Genomic DNA, 16825 nt, shown 5'->3' on the forward strand with positions numbered 1-16825 from the left:
TGTGAAGCTTGGCCCCTGGCGGAGCTTGGAGAGTAGAACTCCCAGAACTCTATAGAGGTGTAGCAATTCAGTATGGTATAGTGCTATCCTTGTAAGCTTTGCTATTATTGTAACACTAAGGCTGTAATAATTGTATTTTCTGGGATGAGCCCCTACGGCTCCCGGGAGCTTACTAGGCTGATATGCTAATGTCAGGCTTTGGCATCAGTCATGTGTATGAAGTTCTTTGGGCCTACCGGGGACCACGAGCCGGAACCTGGGCCCCCTCAAGAGAGGCAATTGAGAGTAATGGCCTATAGAAACCCCCGTGTGATTGGAAGCATTCTATGTCTGCCATTGACCGGGTTAGGCACCCAGAAAGGTAAGCGTCCCAAACCAAACCCCTATTCTGGTGAAAATCGCAACCAAAAGCCGAACGAGGGGATAGAACTCCCCAAACAAAAACGAGCAAACTAGTATGATGTCACCCGTCGTTGCGCCGCTGTCTGCGCAGCTCCCCCCTCCCAGAAAGGGGGAAGGGGGAGCCCCAGACCTACCTCGCCGGTGATCCACACCCCAGTTCTTGAGTCTGATGCTATTGGTTCGGTTGTGTGCTCTGGCTCCAGTCTTTTTGCGGCGCTGTGCCTTGTGTGTGGCAGTTGTACTTCAGGAGGTTTTCCCCCGGCTGCGGCTCTTCCAGCAGATCGGACTGGTACGTCACTTAGATGGTTCGATCTTCTCCTCGAGCCTTCGCGTTTGGTATTTTTGACTCGAGTTTATCATCATCTCTGTCATGATCAGGTGGCTTCCTTATTAGTGTCCCACATGCGGGCTTTGTCTTGGTGGCATTATGAAGTTTCTTGGCGGTCCTTCCAGTTTTTCTTACGTCTTCGTTGTTGTACTTCACTTTCTGTTAGGGTGGTGTTGTCCTTTCTCTCTTGCTTGTTCCAGGACCGTCTCCTTATGCCTAACACTGTCGCCTTGCATCGTGCGGCGCTGGCGGAGCCGCTTCAGCTTACTTTCGGTATTGATGTTACGTCTGCGCCGTTTCGCAAGCTGTCTCGGGCGTTGTTTCACCTCCGGCCTGCTCATGCGCCGCCCTGAGCCATCCTGGTCTTTGGACAGAGACCAAAGACAGAGACCTCTTTCTTTCTTCTCTCGTTTTGTTGTGGCCCCTTCGGTTCCGGATTGTTTTTCAAAGTCTCTTTTCCTGTTGGTATTGGCCTCTGGGGGTTGGGTTGGTGAGCTTCATGCTCTCCTTCAGCGCAGAGGTTTCTGCTCCTTCGGTCGGAGTGATTGGTTTGCTTGTCTGCAGCCTTCTTCTTTTCTAGGGAAGAATGAGCCTGCTGCTTTCCGAAGGGGTCCCTGGGTTGTTGATGTTTGGTTGGTTAGGCCAGGGGTGCATCATGTTTTGTGTCCGGTTGCGGCTCTCCGCCGTTATTTGCGCGCCACGGCTTCTGTGTCCGTGGATGCGCTTTGGGTTAATCCGGTTTCTTTTCTTCCCTGTTCGCAGGTGCGGGTCTCCCAAGTCGTCTGCAGGGTTATTAAGGCTAGCCAGCCTGCGATCTATCCCCGTGCCCATGACGTTCGCAAGTTCGCGGCTATTGCCGCTGTCTTTGGCAATATGTCCTGGGCTGACATTCGGGCACGGGGATTTTGGCGGTCGATCAGGGTCCTGGCTGCTCGTTACCTTGTTAACGTTCCTGGGTCCAGTTGCTTTGGGTCGGCGGATGCAGCTGGTTGTCTCGACTTCGGGTTGAGGAGTGAGCAGCAACTGCCTCCTGGATGAGTCCTTATTCTTTCCTCTGTGGGTAGTTAGCTCCGGGGAGCCGTAGGGGCTCCCCCCCAGAAAACCAGCATTGAATGTAATGAAAAGCCATTTTCTGGGTGAGACCCGGAGGCTCCCCAGCATCCCTCCCTCCCTCCAGTCGGCGGTTTTTCGCGTGTTTTAACATTCAGCCTTAGAACTGGGGTGTGGATCGCCGACACGGTGGGTCTGGGGCTCCCCCTTCCCCCTCCTGGGGAGGGGGGAGTTGCGCAGATAGCGACGCGACGACAGGTGACGTCATACTAGATTGCTTGTTTTTGATTGGTGAGTTCTGTCCACTCGTTCAGCTTTTGGTTGCAATTTTTACCACAATAGGGGTTTGTTTTGGGACGCTTACCTTTCTGGGTGCCTAGTCCGGTCGATGGCAGACATAGAATGCTTCGAATCACACGGGGGTTTCTGTAGGCCATTGCTCCCCTTGCCTCTCTAGAGGGGGCCAGGTTCTGGCTTGTGGTCCCCGGTAGGCCCAAAGAACTCCATACACATGACTGATGCCAAAGTCTGACATTAGTATATCAGCCTAGTATTCTCTGGGAAGCCTCCGGGTCTCGCTCAGAAAATGGAGTTTCAACACTGGTTTTATGACCTCAAGAACTGGAAAGAGTCTGCCCTCACAGCAGAAAATGCCCACACCCGTTATTAGGGGAAAGGGGAAGAAATGACCAAGATGTTAACAATATCTTTACGATCAATTACAGCCTGGATGGTTAATCAGGCTACTCATTTATCAAATAAACCATAAGACCCCACCATCATTGAACTTTAATACTTAGGCTGATTGACTCTGGAGGAGAGCGAGTCAACTAGCAACAGCACCGAAGGAACTGCTTTTAATAATCACTATAGAAGAATGGACATTAATGTAACCTTTTCCCCTTTCTATAATTACTGTCTGCAAATTAATTTAATGCTACTTGATAATACATGGGATATATATATATATATATATATATATATATATGCTGTACTTATTATATGTTAAAAGGATCACAAGGTGATGTCCAAACTTAACTCCAGATCTAAATCTCAGATATTAATAAAAGGAAAAATATGGAAATACAAGGAGACAATTTAAAAGTAAATTTATTTAATGATGTAGATTAAGTAACCCCTTAGCTAGCATAACATCCTATTCCATAAGAGGCAAGGTATATATGGTCTACACATTGTGCTTGGAAACTCAGACATTGCATTTTCACTGCTCTCAGCAGCCGATGTTGCGGCTGGCCCCCGGTCGATGTCCCCCCCGTTCCTGGAAGCACTCCCAGTTCACAATAAAATCTTTCTCTCACATCCTTCAAGGTGACGTGTATAGGCTCCACCCATAAAAGCACCTTGCCTTCGTAAGCTCTACCTCCCTAGGTTTACAACCAATCAACTGAGCCAAGAGTCTGGCACCTTCAGCCAATGATAGTTTATGCCTGGACCCTGAAGGGTCCACTTGCCCAATTATAGCCCAGCTAGGCCTGCCAGTGCCACCTGGGCCAATCAGCAATTATTACAACACCAGAGGCATGGTTTTCACACCTGACAGCTGGGTGTACAGTGCTTCGGATTCGTAGTCCTGAGGTTCCGGGTTCGATCCCCGGTGGAGGCTGAGACAAATGCGCAAAATGTTTCATTCACCCTGATGCCTCTGTTACCCAGCAGTAAAGAGGTACCTGGGAGTTAGCCAGCTGCTACGGGCTGCTTTCTGGGGTTGGAGACCGGGCCGCGGGGGGACACTAAGCCCCGAAATCATCTCAAGATAACCGCAAGATAACAACCCAGCCCAGCGACTGGCTTTCGTGTGACATTTTTGCCCGAAAGCAGTGGACATTGGTCCTTGTGAAAACCACTTCCTTCTAATCTATTGTAAACTGGTTAGAAGGAAAAGGTTGTGAACTCAATTTGACTCAAGGTGGTTGTAACCTGAAATGCCTCAAGCACTCAAGGAAGGGAAACCAATTAAAATTTATGGTCCGTCCTCTGCCTCGGAGGGCTGCAGGGACCAGGGAGCTTAAGGGAAAGAAAGAATGGAGAGAGAGATTGGTATACTTAACCATTACACAGGTATGGCTCAATTCATTCAAAAAGGTAATTAAATATATATTTTTTCTTTTAATCTGAAGCATTGTAATTTCCCTCAAGTCTGTATTGTCACTGGAATATCTCAATAGAGTTGCTAGCATTCCTTTGCATGTTATTGGCCTATTAGCCCAAGTGACAAGACACCCCTTATATGTGGGTTCGTGCTGTTGCATAATAATGATATGAAATCTGAATTTCCTATGATGAACATGCTCTTTGATAACAATGTATAGTTGCTTGAAACTATTGTATTACTTGTGCAATGTTGTATGTGTTCATGTGAGCCAGTGTGAAAAATTCACACTGTAATACACAGTTCATGTGCAGTGTGAGAGGAATCAATTATAGATTGTAAGTTTACTTTTATGCTGTAGTTATACATCCATGACACTACCATCACTATAATGCATATGCCTTTTTTATTGTCTTGTTATTCTATATCTCTCTTAGTTCACTCCTCTTACTGTTAGAAATTTTCCTTAAAAAGTAGCACGCTCAGTCAGAGAAGATTCCTTTTACCAGAAACTTGCTCATCAAGGATTAGTGATGTATTATATATTAACAAACTCTTAATTTTATATTGTATAATGTCCTAAATGGTCAGTCCCTTATGTTGAGTGATCCATGTGCCTTGAAGGAAGTTGAGGAAATTGTGTTCAGCACTTTGTTGTGGGGTAAAACTGCCCTCACATTTGTTTATTGTTTTATTCATTGTTTGACTTCCTACCCATGAGTTGACTAGTTTAACTCGGATAAAGGAATCTTAACATGTTAATATGTATTGCCTTATACAATATAAGAAAATATTGCCGTATAGTATAAGAAATATTGTCAGAACAATCATGGACATCTTCAAGAGAAAACTAGAGAGTTTTCTTTAAGAAGACCGGACCAACTGGGCTGTGGTGGATATGTGGGCCTGTGACTGCTCCAAGCAACAGCCTGGTGGACCAAGCTCTCTCAAGCCAAGTCTGGCCTCAGGCCGGGCTTGGGGAGTAGAAGAAATCGCAGAACCCCATCAAGCAGGTACAGAATAATAGTATGAATTTATCTGAAAAAAATTGTATGTACAATATATATACATGCGCAGTATATATTCCAAAATGTGATAATATAAATCTGCATTGATGTATTCCATTAGTCATTTGTATATAGATATAACATACCCATAATATTTAGCATATAATATTCTCATAAATATATCATTTACATTTTTGTTGGTCTTTTTATTTCAGCCTACTTATACAGTACATTAAAATATTATCATTAAATAATTGAGGAAATATTTTAATGCAGTGAAGTGTTCCTTCAGAAGTGTAGAGGAGTGATGGTTCATCTAGGAGTGATTATTTTTAAGAGATGCTATACAGTCAAAGGGTTTATTGTTAATAGAGCACATTGAAGTGGTCAGAAATTGTTCTCCCTGCTGTTTATTTCTCGTCCTAAACCCATACACAGCTCCAGTTGCCTCTCTCCTTGAGTATTTTGTTTTGTCGTAGTGAGGGGGGCTCATGTACAAATCCCTGGGGTTGGTGGGGATTGCCTTAACCCCACTCTCTTGCACCTATCCGTGCGACTCCCACAAGAGTTTTTTCTTGTTGGGATGAGAGAGCTTATGTACGATTCCCTGTGACCAGTGGGGTTGCTTCGGCCCTTCCTCTCCTGTCCCTCTCTGGATATTGTATGTGCAAAGTGAAACACACTTATGGATGTTGACCAAACCACACACTAGAAATTGAAGAGACGACGACGTTTCTGTCCGTCCTCGACCATTGTCAAGTCGATTGTGATGAGACGATGATTGATTGGTGAAGATTAAGCCACCCAAGAGGTGGCACGGGCATGTATAGCCCGTAAGATGAGACGAGGGAGGCAAGGTAAGGCGTCAAAGTTTTAGTGAGCTAGGAGGCAAGAGGATAGCTGATAGAGCCCCTTGAAGAAATGATAGAACGAAGAGGAACACTGGGTTTACGAGTCTTAGGTAGACTATAGAAATAAGGCAGAGAAGAGCAGATGACACGAAAATGTTTAAGAAGATCGAAGTCAGGAAGACAAAGACTGTAGAGTTGTCTTAGATTATGGTTGAAGGAAGTCGTGCCAGCAATCCACATCTCAGTTCTGAGGCTGATGCTCTAGGCAGAGGTCATGTGCTCTGGCTCCAGACTTAGTTTCAGCTCTTTGCCTTGTGTGTGGTGGCTGTTTTTTAGGTGCGCGAGCCAGGAGTATTTCTTCAGTACTCGGGCTGCATGTGCCTAGGGTTCCCTTCCCTAGGTACCCAGTAAGTACTGCCCTTGGGGCTTGGGGGCCACCTTCCACAAGTTCCTTGGGTTCTGCCTCTGCTAGGCTGTTCACTGCTCGGTTTTCTGTCACCCTTTGTGTGCTTGGGGTGTTCTGACTCCTCTGTTCGCCTTAGGGTAGGAGGCAGTTTGCATTGGTAAGGGGCGCAGGGTACTGCGCAACTTGTTTTCACCACTCGTAGCGGCCAGCTCTGGTCCGCCTGGGAATGCGGTCCTCTTGCGGGGTTTTCTTTTTCTTTTTGCTTGCCTGCCTGGTGGGGGGTCTACCTTGGTTATTGCCCCCTGTGTACTAAGTACTCTTATCTATTCAGGTGGTACCCCCTGCTAGATCCCCATGAGTGTACACATCCCGGGGCTTCAGTTCTTAGAAAGTTGTTACAATTAAAAATAATTGATTTTACAATTAAAAATAATTATAAAATTTACAATTATTACTTAACCTATCAACGGTATAGGTTAAGTAATAATTGTAATTAAGAAGCAATAAGATGCTTATCTTATCATACTAAGAAGGTTAGGTGAGGTCGGTGTTTTATATGAAGGTTTTCAAGGTAAACTAAAATATTCACAATCAATTAGTATGTCACATATGCACTTATTAAATAAGCCAATATTGACTGTAAACCAGTGCGAGAACGGGTTGATTTCTGGGGTTCTCTTTTTGAGCTCCTTGATGAATGCTTGTTTGCCTTTGTACTTTCCCGGGATGTTGGTGAGCTTCAGCTTCATGCGCAAGTTTCTTTGCTGACTTCGTCAGTAATGGCATATGACTTGCATACCTGTCAGCCAATGACAGGCATGTCATTGACTGTCGTGCAGTTTCAGAATCTCCTTGAGCTGCATTTTGATTGGCTCTCGGAGGACGTTTGGGTGCTTGGGAGTAGTCTACTTGCGGGAGTTTTGGCCTCAGCCATGGCATCATCAGCGGCTCTTCTAAAGTTGTATGGTCCTTTTCTGTAGGATGTGGTGGCCGCATTCTACTTTGTGCAGGTTTCATGTTAGCAGGTTGTGCTGGCTCTTTCTTTGCATTCATCTTGGGTCCTCGCCTCCTTTCTATTTCTCCTCTTTATCCGCTCCTCTTCCCGGAGAATTCAGTTGTGCAGTTCTTAATGTCTGTCTCTGCATCCTGTTGTCCTATTCAGGACCAAAGACTAATTTACCATGCTTTTGCACAGGCTTATATTCTTTTGGGTGAGGTGGCACAGAACAAGTGGATGAAACAAATGAATGAATGGTTGCGAGTGAATGGATTCCAACTATCTTAAAATGAATGAATAATGAAGAGTGCACGCCGCCATTTTGTAGCCCTCACGAGCGCACCGAGTCTTAGTTTCGTTATTATGAAACATAGGCATGCCTTGTCAGATATCTGGGAACAGCATATGTCAGTAGCTGTCCGTTGGCACCACAATGGCCGTTATGAGTGCCAGCATAAGAAATTTATAGCAGGGTGAAATTTATATAAGTGATCATTAGTTAACTCCAAGGGTTTAAAAACCAAGAAACAGAGTTTAGTGGTGGTAGAGAGAGCCTGTGGTCGGCAGATCAAGACCTTCTCCAGTGATCGATCGTGTAACACAGGTCTCCTCCAGTGACGTCACGAGACACCACGCTACCCAAGGAAGACTTTTGGTTGCGTTAGGCACTTGTGTCTTCCCTCTGATTAGTTCTTTCAAAGGACAAAGGGACAGTGTGTGGGCCACCTCACGCTGTCCAAGCATTCTGAAGTTGTCGCTCGTCCATAAAGATGTGAAAGATTTGTGTTATCGGCCAGTAGCACAGATCTCTGTTAACGTGACGTTAATCATACTCTAGTCAATCCAATTGGATTCCCTCTATCGTGAATTGCCATCAGAATCCAGTTTAGGGTTCAGATATTTCATACGTTGTTCTCTATACACTGAGGTTCTTGGAGCCTTGGCTATCTGGGGTGAGGAGTTTTCGGTTGAATATTGACTTTGGGACCATTCAAGTTTCTTCGCATTTGTGTTATTCACATGGCCCCAACAGCGAGGCGATTCGATAAAATATCTGTACCCTAAAATTGAACATCGAGTGCTGTCGGGTGTTGGGTAAAAGTCTCACGAAATGCACTTGACCTCCTTACACAGCTGTATAAATGCAGCTGTACCCAAAAATGATAACATAAATATTATTAATTATAGTGCACACATTTAATGTGTAAATACAGTCACCGTGGTGTAGTGGTTAAGACACTCGCCTGGCGTTTCGCGAGCGCTTTATCCTGGGTTCGTATCCTGGCCGGGGAGGATATACTGGGCGTCAATCCTTAACTGTAAACTCTGTTTACCCAACAGTAAAATGGGTACCTGGTTTTTAAACGATTTGGCGGGTCGTATTCCGGGGAAAATTGGATTAAGGATTTGTCAGAAATGCTACGCGTATTAGTGGCTGTACAAGAATGTAAGAACTCTTGTATATATAATAAATAAAATAAAAAATAAAATAGTGTAAGCTATACTGAACTCAGGCGTGGTGAGACCGTAGAGTCAGTCGTACACTATCACATGCCGCAACTTTTTACTAACCATCCTGCGAGATGGGGACTTGTATTACCACTGCTGCCTTATTCAATCTTGTGTTGATGATATCCTCAAAATGCGTCCGGAGTCTGCCAATGCAGACTGCCTATCACATGCCTCTGTATGACTAACCATCCTGTGTGATGGGGATTTTATAGCATCACGTAGTTAGCTTTTTTTGACACACTGTACTCCACTTCATATAGTCTAGGGTAGCTGCACTAATGTAGATGTACCTAATGTATTAATAAAAAAAATCAAACAAGAGCCAGGCTGTGGCAGGTGGCTAGAGGTGGTGACTAGCAGGTGGCTACAGTTGATGGATCTCCCAATCCTGAGCACTCCAGGTACAAAATCTGTGACCAGGAACTGGGTCTTGACACTACATCCCTGAATGCCCAGTCATTAGACCATTCAGTCCCGTTGGCATGAGGTACCTGGCTCTTTTCAGTTACTTTTATTCACTCTCGTGTTCTTGATGATATCCTCATAATGCACCCAGGGGGTTGTCAGTTAAGGCTACTGCACTGGTAACTAACAAGCCCTGTATGACTTACCATTATATTTAATGGGGTCTTTTAGCATCACGTAGCTAGGCTCTTGACACACACAGTTACCCTTCATATAGTCAAGGGCAGCTGTATAAATGTCCAGGTACCTTAATATCACACAGCTGGCTCTTGACACACACAGTGTAACCCTTCATATAGTCTAGGACAGCTGTATTCATGCAGATGTTCCTAAATATGTTAATACAAAATATAGATGGAGAGCAGATGCAATGCCTCTCGTCTACCAGGTAACTTATAAAGCCTGTTTTTATATATTTAAAAGTTTTTACATTCTTGTACAGCCACTAGCACGCATAGCGTTTCTGGCAAGTCATTAATCCTAATATTCCCCGGAATTTGACCCGCCAAATCGTTTAACAACCAGGTACCACATTTTACTGTTGGGTTTTACAGAAACTATAGTTAAGGACTGACGCCCAATAAAGCCTCCCCGGCCAGGATACGAACCCACGACAAAGTGCTCGCGAATCGCCAAAGTGCAGTCCCTCTACGCCTCGGGGAGTGTTCTATCCTAAACCCAGAGTTAATTATTAATATTCCCTCAAAGTCCTTGGCGAGAATTATACGTTTGTGTATGTGTCTTCCTGGGTGCTACTCTCTCGCCCACTCTCCATTTCTCTCACACCTTCACTCTTTCTCTTACTCTCTCTCACTCACTATAATTTTCTAATTCGTTCTCTTTCTTAACTGGTTCTTTCACGCTATCACTCTCTCACTCACACTGTGCCCACCTCATCCTTGTGCGTGTCGCTTACTGTGCTTGTTTGCCCGCAAACTTGTTTATGGTGTGTGTTTGCTTATCCAAGCTGTGTTGTCTTAGTGCGAGCGCTTGAGTTCGCTCGAGTATTTACACTGATATCTTCCTCCGTCCGTCTGTTGGACTTCCCTCATCTCGTCTCGCTTCCTATTTATACATTTTGTCGGTGTTACAAGCTATGAAGAGGCTGGTCTTGAAGGCCTCAAGTGCCACTACGGACGATCCTCTTAATTTACGCTCCAGTGGCAAGTAAAGTATACCTTACTCTCTTGAGATTCACCTTACTCACTTGGGACTCACCTTACTCACTTGGGACTCACCTTACTCACTTGGGACTCACCTTACTCACTTGGGACTCACCTTACTCACTTGGGACCATTGTTGAAACAAAAACCCATTGGTACTCACTGTTCTGGTGCCCATGGATTGATGGACATGCTTATTAGCGTACAAGCTACGGCTTGTTCAGACTTGGTTAATTGTCGATTGTTCACTCTTGCTTTATTGTTGGTTGTTCAGTCTTGCTTTATTGTTGGTTGTTCAGTCTTGCTTTATTGTTGGTTGTTCAGTCTTGCTTTATTGTTGGTTGTTCAGTCTTGGTTTATTGTTTTTTTGTTCAGTCTTGCTTTATTGTTAGTTGTTCAGTCATGGTCGAGGGAGCCGGTCGGCCGAGCGGACAGCACGCTGGACTTGTGATCCTGTGGTCCCGGGTTCGATCCCAGGCGCCGGCAAGAAACAATGGGCAGAGTTTCTTTCACCCTATACCCTTGTTACCTAGCAGTAAAATAGGTACCTGGGTGTTAGTCAGCTGTCACGGGCTGCTTCCTGGGGGTGGAGGCCTGGCCGAAGACCGGGCCGCGGGGACACTAAAGCCCCGAAATCATCTCAAGATGGTTTATTGTTCATTGTTTAGTTCTTGCTTATTGACGATTGTTCAGTCTTTGTTTATTGTTCAGTCTTGGTTTTTTGTTAATTGTTCATTTCTGGTTTATTGTTCAGTCCTGAGAGACTATCCTGGGCGTGCCCGACGGTGCCCAGGATAGACTGTCTCTCCCCCCCCCTTCCTTTCCACCCCCCTCTTCTCTTCCCCTCTCCCGTCCCCCACCACTTTCCCACTCTTCTTGCCCCTTCCTCCTTGAATGGTTTGGCTTGAATGGCTTGAACAACAAGCTTGAATGGTTCCCTAGCCAATATGCAACTGAAAACGCCACACCTCAGAAGGATTTGAACCCAGACAGCCAGGAGCACTATGCACCTTGGCGTACCTGGTACCTTATCTGGTTAAATAGTCTCACGACTACCAACTTTTTTGTACAGTCAGTATGGTCTAGCGGTTAAGGTACCAGGTACGCCAAGGTGCATAGCGCTCCTGGCTGTCTGGGTTCAAATCCTTTTGGGATGTGGAGTTTTCAGTTGCATATTGGATTGGGAACCATTCAAACTTGTTCGCATTTGTGTTGCTCACGTGACCCCACCAAGTGAGGTGATTCAATAAAATATCTATACCCAAGTTGACCACCGAGCGCTGTCGGATGTTGGGTAAATAGTCTCACGACTACCACTATCAACATTTATGTACAGTCAGTGTCTTCTAGCGGTTAAGGTACGCCAAGGTGCATAGCGCTCCTGGCTGGCTGGGTTCGAATCCTTCTGGGATGTGGAATGTTCAGTTGCATATTGGCTTGGGAACTTATTGCCTTATTAAGCTCATAAAACTGGAAACGTTCTGAGGTATACAACTACAGGCTTGTTCCTGATCTGATAAACATTTATTCGAAGAATTATAAAATGAGCTGAGCCTCATCTTTGGGAGACATGATCGCTACATGCACAATACTCAGGAAAATTGACAGAGTAAACAAGAACGAGCTATTTGACATGGGAGTGTCACAGCCAAGAGAACACTCTCTACTGTACCCGAATGAGTCACAATGGATATTAGAAATAACGTGGTTAGCATATAATAGTAAAGAGTTTATGATGTAAGCAGACGCTATTCACGAATTCAAATAACTCTGAGACCACTGCACTAGTCTATTGAATGTTGAGAGGCGGTAGCGAATATTTTGAGCTTAATCCCCGTAAGCACAGCTAGGGAAATACCCTCACTTACAACTAAAGCTCTGTACTGTAAACTCTAAGTAAGAATAGCTTGTTCACAACCCAAGTTAGTTTTTTTTTTAATTCTGAGACTAATATCCCCCGCCTCGATCGCTTTCCCGCCAAATCCGATGCTGTTTACATGGACATCGAGGTCGGTCTTTAATGGAGTTTGCCAGTGTAATCATTCACGGGCGTGAGAGTTTTTGGCATAAAAACACACTGTATTTCTTGGTAAAGCTAAGATTAGCCCATGTGTCGGAGTAAACAGTGCGTATGGCTCCTCGCTATGCCGTGTGCAGCCTCACCTTTCCCCTCCAGACTAGCATTAAGTATTTATGAAAACCAAACGTTTTATTTTTTATCAGAATTCTCCTCTCATAGTTTCTAAGAAGGAACTAGCTTGACTGGAGATAAATACAAATTATACGGACCAGTGTTCTCGTCTCTTAGTCAGGTTAAGGCACATGATGAGTGAGCCCAGGACAGCCTCGCCCAAGGCGGGGAATATCGATAATCCCAACACTGGACCGCTATGTACTCCGGAGTCTAGTGCTCTAGCTTCTCGTGGGTTGGTGTAAGTAATATCATTATCATAGCCCATCCACATGAAATGATAGTACTTATAGAAACGGCATGGTCAAAAGTACCAATATTTAGTGATGAATCACCAAAATGTTCACGTTTGTACTTTTAATTTAATAGAGACCGGAAAAATTAAGCTAAAACCCAACTTTAATAATCCTAGGGCTAGTATAGCACATATATATTCTATATTAGCCTAAGATAGCGTGTATTAGACCTAGGATTGCTAGGAGAGGCTAAGTGTTATAGTTATGTTCTTGTTAACAAAAAATTACCCATTTGTCCAAACTCATTAATACATTAATGTTTTTTTTGGTGGTCCATCACTACATATTGGTATTTTTTACTATACAGTTTCTTTAAGTACAAATCATTTTAGATGGATAGCCTGCATGAGAATCATGGTGAGCAAAGCCCTAGGGTGTGCAACCCATCCTCGACTCAAGTCCATTACATCCAGCGGTCGACCCCACAGACGCATTCATAAATTTTAATATGCTGTTCATTCAAAACGGGAATTTTCTCAAGTATAAATTAATATTATATTATATTAGCATATTGTGCATATATAGGCATAGGTTAGGTTAGGTTAGGTGTTTAGGTTCTGTTGGCGATTATTTGTATTTGTAGTACGTGGGTGAAGCATTTATAGCGTTGTGATTCGAACAAAATTCGTCAGTGAAACACTTGTTCCGGATATGTTCGAACGTCAGCAGTTGTGAGTCGTGTGTAAACCGCTTTCCATTCATAAACAGGGGGTTTGGCGGGTGCATGGAATCACTTGTGGATCTTTGTTTGGAGGACGGGCTGGGGTGTGAGCCAGAGTGAGTGAATCCCTAGGGTGTGAACCAGAGTGAGTGAATCCCTAGGGTGTGAACCAGAGTGAGTGAATCCCTAGGGTGTGAACCAGAGTGAGTGAATCCCTAGGGTGTGAACCAGAGTGAGTGAATCCCTAGGGTGTGAACCAGAGTGAGTGAATCCCTAGGGTGTGAACCAGAGTGAGTGAATCCCTAGGGTGTGAACCAGAGTGAGTGAATCCCTGGGGTGTGAATCATAGGGAAGGAATCCCTAGGGTGTGAATCATAGGGAAGGAATGCCTAAGGATTCCGTCCTTAGGGTACGTCAGGCTGCGAGCAACCGCGTCCAACAACCTAGTTCACAAGTCTAGCAACCAAGAGGCAACGTCCCCGCGGTAGCCCCGAAACCAACATGCCATGCCATGATGCCATGGTCATGCCATGGCATGCCACACCATGCCCTCCATCTCCTGCACCGCAGCCACAGGTTACCAAAGTGAATTTCTTGCAGAGTAATCTTGTGGAGACGTAGGTAAGCCTTTTGACACGGTCACATGTGAGCGACAGTTAATCCATAGACAATCGCTGGCAAACCTTTGGAATACCACATGATCACCGCAGGTCACAGCCTACAAGTAAAGGCAAATAAAAACCAGGTTTAACCACAGACAAGCACAAGCAACACACACACACACACCGTTGAAACAAGAGTAATCCATACATAAATAATCGGAGAGGTACAGCTCCCGTCGGCTATATTTAGGGAACCGAGAGCGAAGAACTAAACCTCACATAAACCAAACAGTAGCTTAAGTAAGCCACAGAGCAAACTCAGGTAAACCTCACCAGAACTCATGTAAACCATAAAAGTAAGTCAGGAGAGGCTGAAACGACCCACTAATGCGTCTGGTACACAAACCGGGGATTATTTTGAGGTTCGTGTACTAGACACAGACCAAGTACTGCCAGAGCTTGGAAATGTTGTCTGGCGGGTGGAGACCCAAACCCACCGGAGCTTGTAAGATGGGAATAGGATAAAGGACCACGGACGCACTTCCCACGCTCACTATATATGTCTTGCATCTGTCAATTAAATGAGCATAATAAAAAAAAATTTGTTATATCGAGATATATAGACACGAACAACCTGTGTTCGCGTAAACATCATACGTAAGTTTACCATACAATGTGTCCATCACCAGGGATAAACGGCGTCACTTGCTGACGTTGTGTTTACTCGGTATTGCGGCGGCCAATTTGGGTGGTTTGTGGCCCACGGTGGAGCTCTATCGTGTTGCTGGTGACAGGAGCACCGGAGAGCAGCCTAACTAATCAATGAAATGATACTGATTTCGGGTATCGTCATGATGAATGCCATTATTTTCGTGCTGTTGTTTTGTTGGCTGTCAGAGACTATGCCCTGGCTGAAACTGACATATTACACTGTTATGTAAGTTTTACTTTGACGTCAGAGTTGAAACACACATTCAGCATGAGTCAATTAACTAACAGCAAATATTACAGTAATAGGTTACATAAAAAAAGTTATTATTTCAGTGTAGGCTATATAGCCTATTCTGAATCAACATGAATTGTGAACTCCTAAAATGAGACCTTGAGGCAGATGACAGCCGTAGGCCGTGCACCTTAATTTAAACCTGATCTTACCTAACTTAACGTGAATCTAACCAACTTTAACTTAACCGGAATATGGGTGGAACTAAGTTGGTAAGTTATGTGAAATATGAGCTCAGAGAAAAGATATGAGATATAGAGCTCAGATATGAGAGAACTATTACTGTTAATCACAGTAATCTTGACAATTTTTTAACAATATAAAACAAAAAGAATAGTTTTAAAATTCTTAGTGCAGCTGTACTTTGTTTTAATATAATTTGTTAATAATATAATTTGTTAAAAATATAATGTGTTTTAATAAAAAATGTAATAACATAAAACCTGGTATACCATCAAGCATCGTCTGCATACGACACATTGCCAGACAACACGGCAAGTTTTGTCACTTATCTACATCCAATACATGTAAAATACTGCACGCAGAAGTGCTTATACTCAAACCCTGTGGTGTAGTGGCAAGCATACACGCGGGTTCGCCTCTTTAGAGAGAAGACCAGGGTTCGAACCCTGAACAGGATGTCACACTGGGCACCGTTCCAACACCGTTCACCCCCTCTGCGAATCCTACAGTAATTACATCCTGGATGTAAACCTATTGGCGGATCGTGTTCTGGAGAAAAACAGAGTAAGGGCTTTAACCATCATTTGTCATCTGCAGGAGTAATAATTCTTAGTCTGCAAACAGAGTCGTGAGAAATTCGCTCACGACTGTCTAGAGCCAAAAAATATGGCCAAGACTGTAATGAAAACAGTTCTGTCTCTACTGTTTATGCTGGAGTTGCTATCTGCCCTCGGCTCTTGATATGTCAACACTTGTCTATAAATGAACAAATCCTACACTAGTGTAGTGTAGTGTCTTGTCTATAATCTTATCAGGTCGTACTACACTTTATACCTAACTGCCACCCGACGATAAAAACAAAATGTAAAATGGATAGTTTATGAATAATTTAGCCATTGGACAAGATCATAAAATATTGATGCAAATCTTATATCCATTCCTATGTCAGCCTTACCCAAAGGTTACCTTGAGGCGTTTTCGGGACTTAGCGACCCCGCGGCCCGGTCGTCGACCAGGCCTCCTGGTTGCTGGACTGGTCAACCAGGCTGTTGGACGCGGATGATCGCAGCCTGACGTATGAGTCACAGCCTGGTTGATCAGGTATCCTTTGGAGGCGCTTGTCAAGTTCTCTCTTGAACACTGTTAGGGGTCGGCCAGTTATGTGCCTTATGTGTAGTGGAAGCGTGTTGAACAGTCTCGGGCCTCTGATGTTGATAGAGTTCTCTCTCAGAGTACCTGTTGCACCTCTGCTCTTCAACGGGGGTATTCTGCACATCCTGCCATGCCTCCTGGTCTTATGTGGTGTTATTTCTGTGTGCAGGTTTGGGACCAGCGCCTCTACTATTTTCCATATCGTTGCCCATCCATCAGCCTTGGTGATGTCATACCCATAAGTGACAAATATTCCTAACAGACAGCCTTACTGGTATATCACAAGTACTGGCATGAGGCGGGGTTAACGAGGAAAGGAATCACTAGATTTTATATTAGAACAATGCGGTCTACTAAACGCTATACACGTAAGTCTCATTTTAGTCGTGAGTCTCATTTTAGTAATTCTAGTCATTTTAGTCTTTTTGTAACGTAACTTATAAACA

Source organism: Procambarus clarkii, chromosome 1 (genome assembly GCF_040958095.1).
Source record: "Procambarus clarkii isolate CNS0578487 chromosome 1, FALCON_Pclarkii_2.0, whole genome shotgun sequence".
Classification (NCBI taxonomy): Eukaryota; Metazoa; Arthropoda; class Malacostraca; order Decapoda; family Cambaridae; genus Procambarus; species Procambarus clarkii.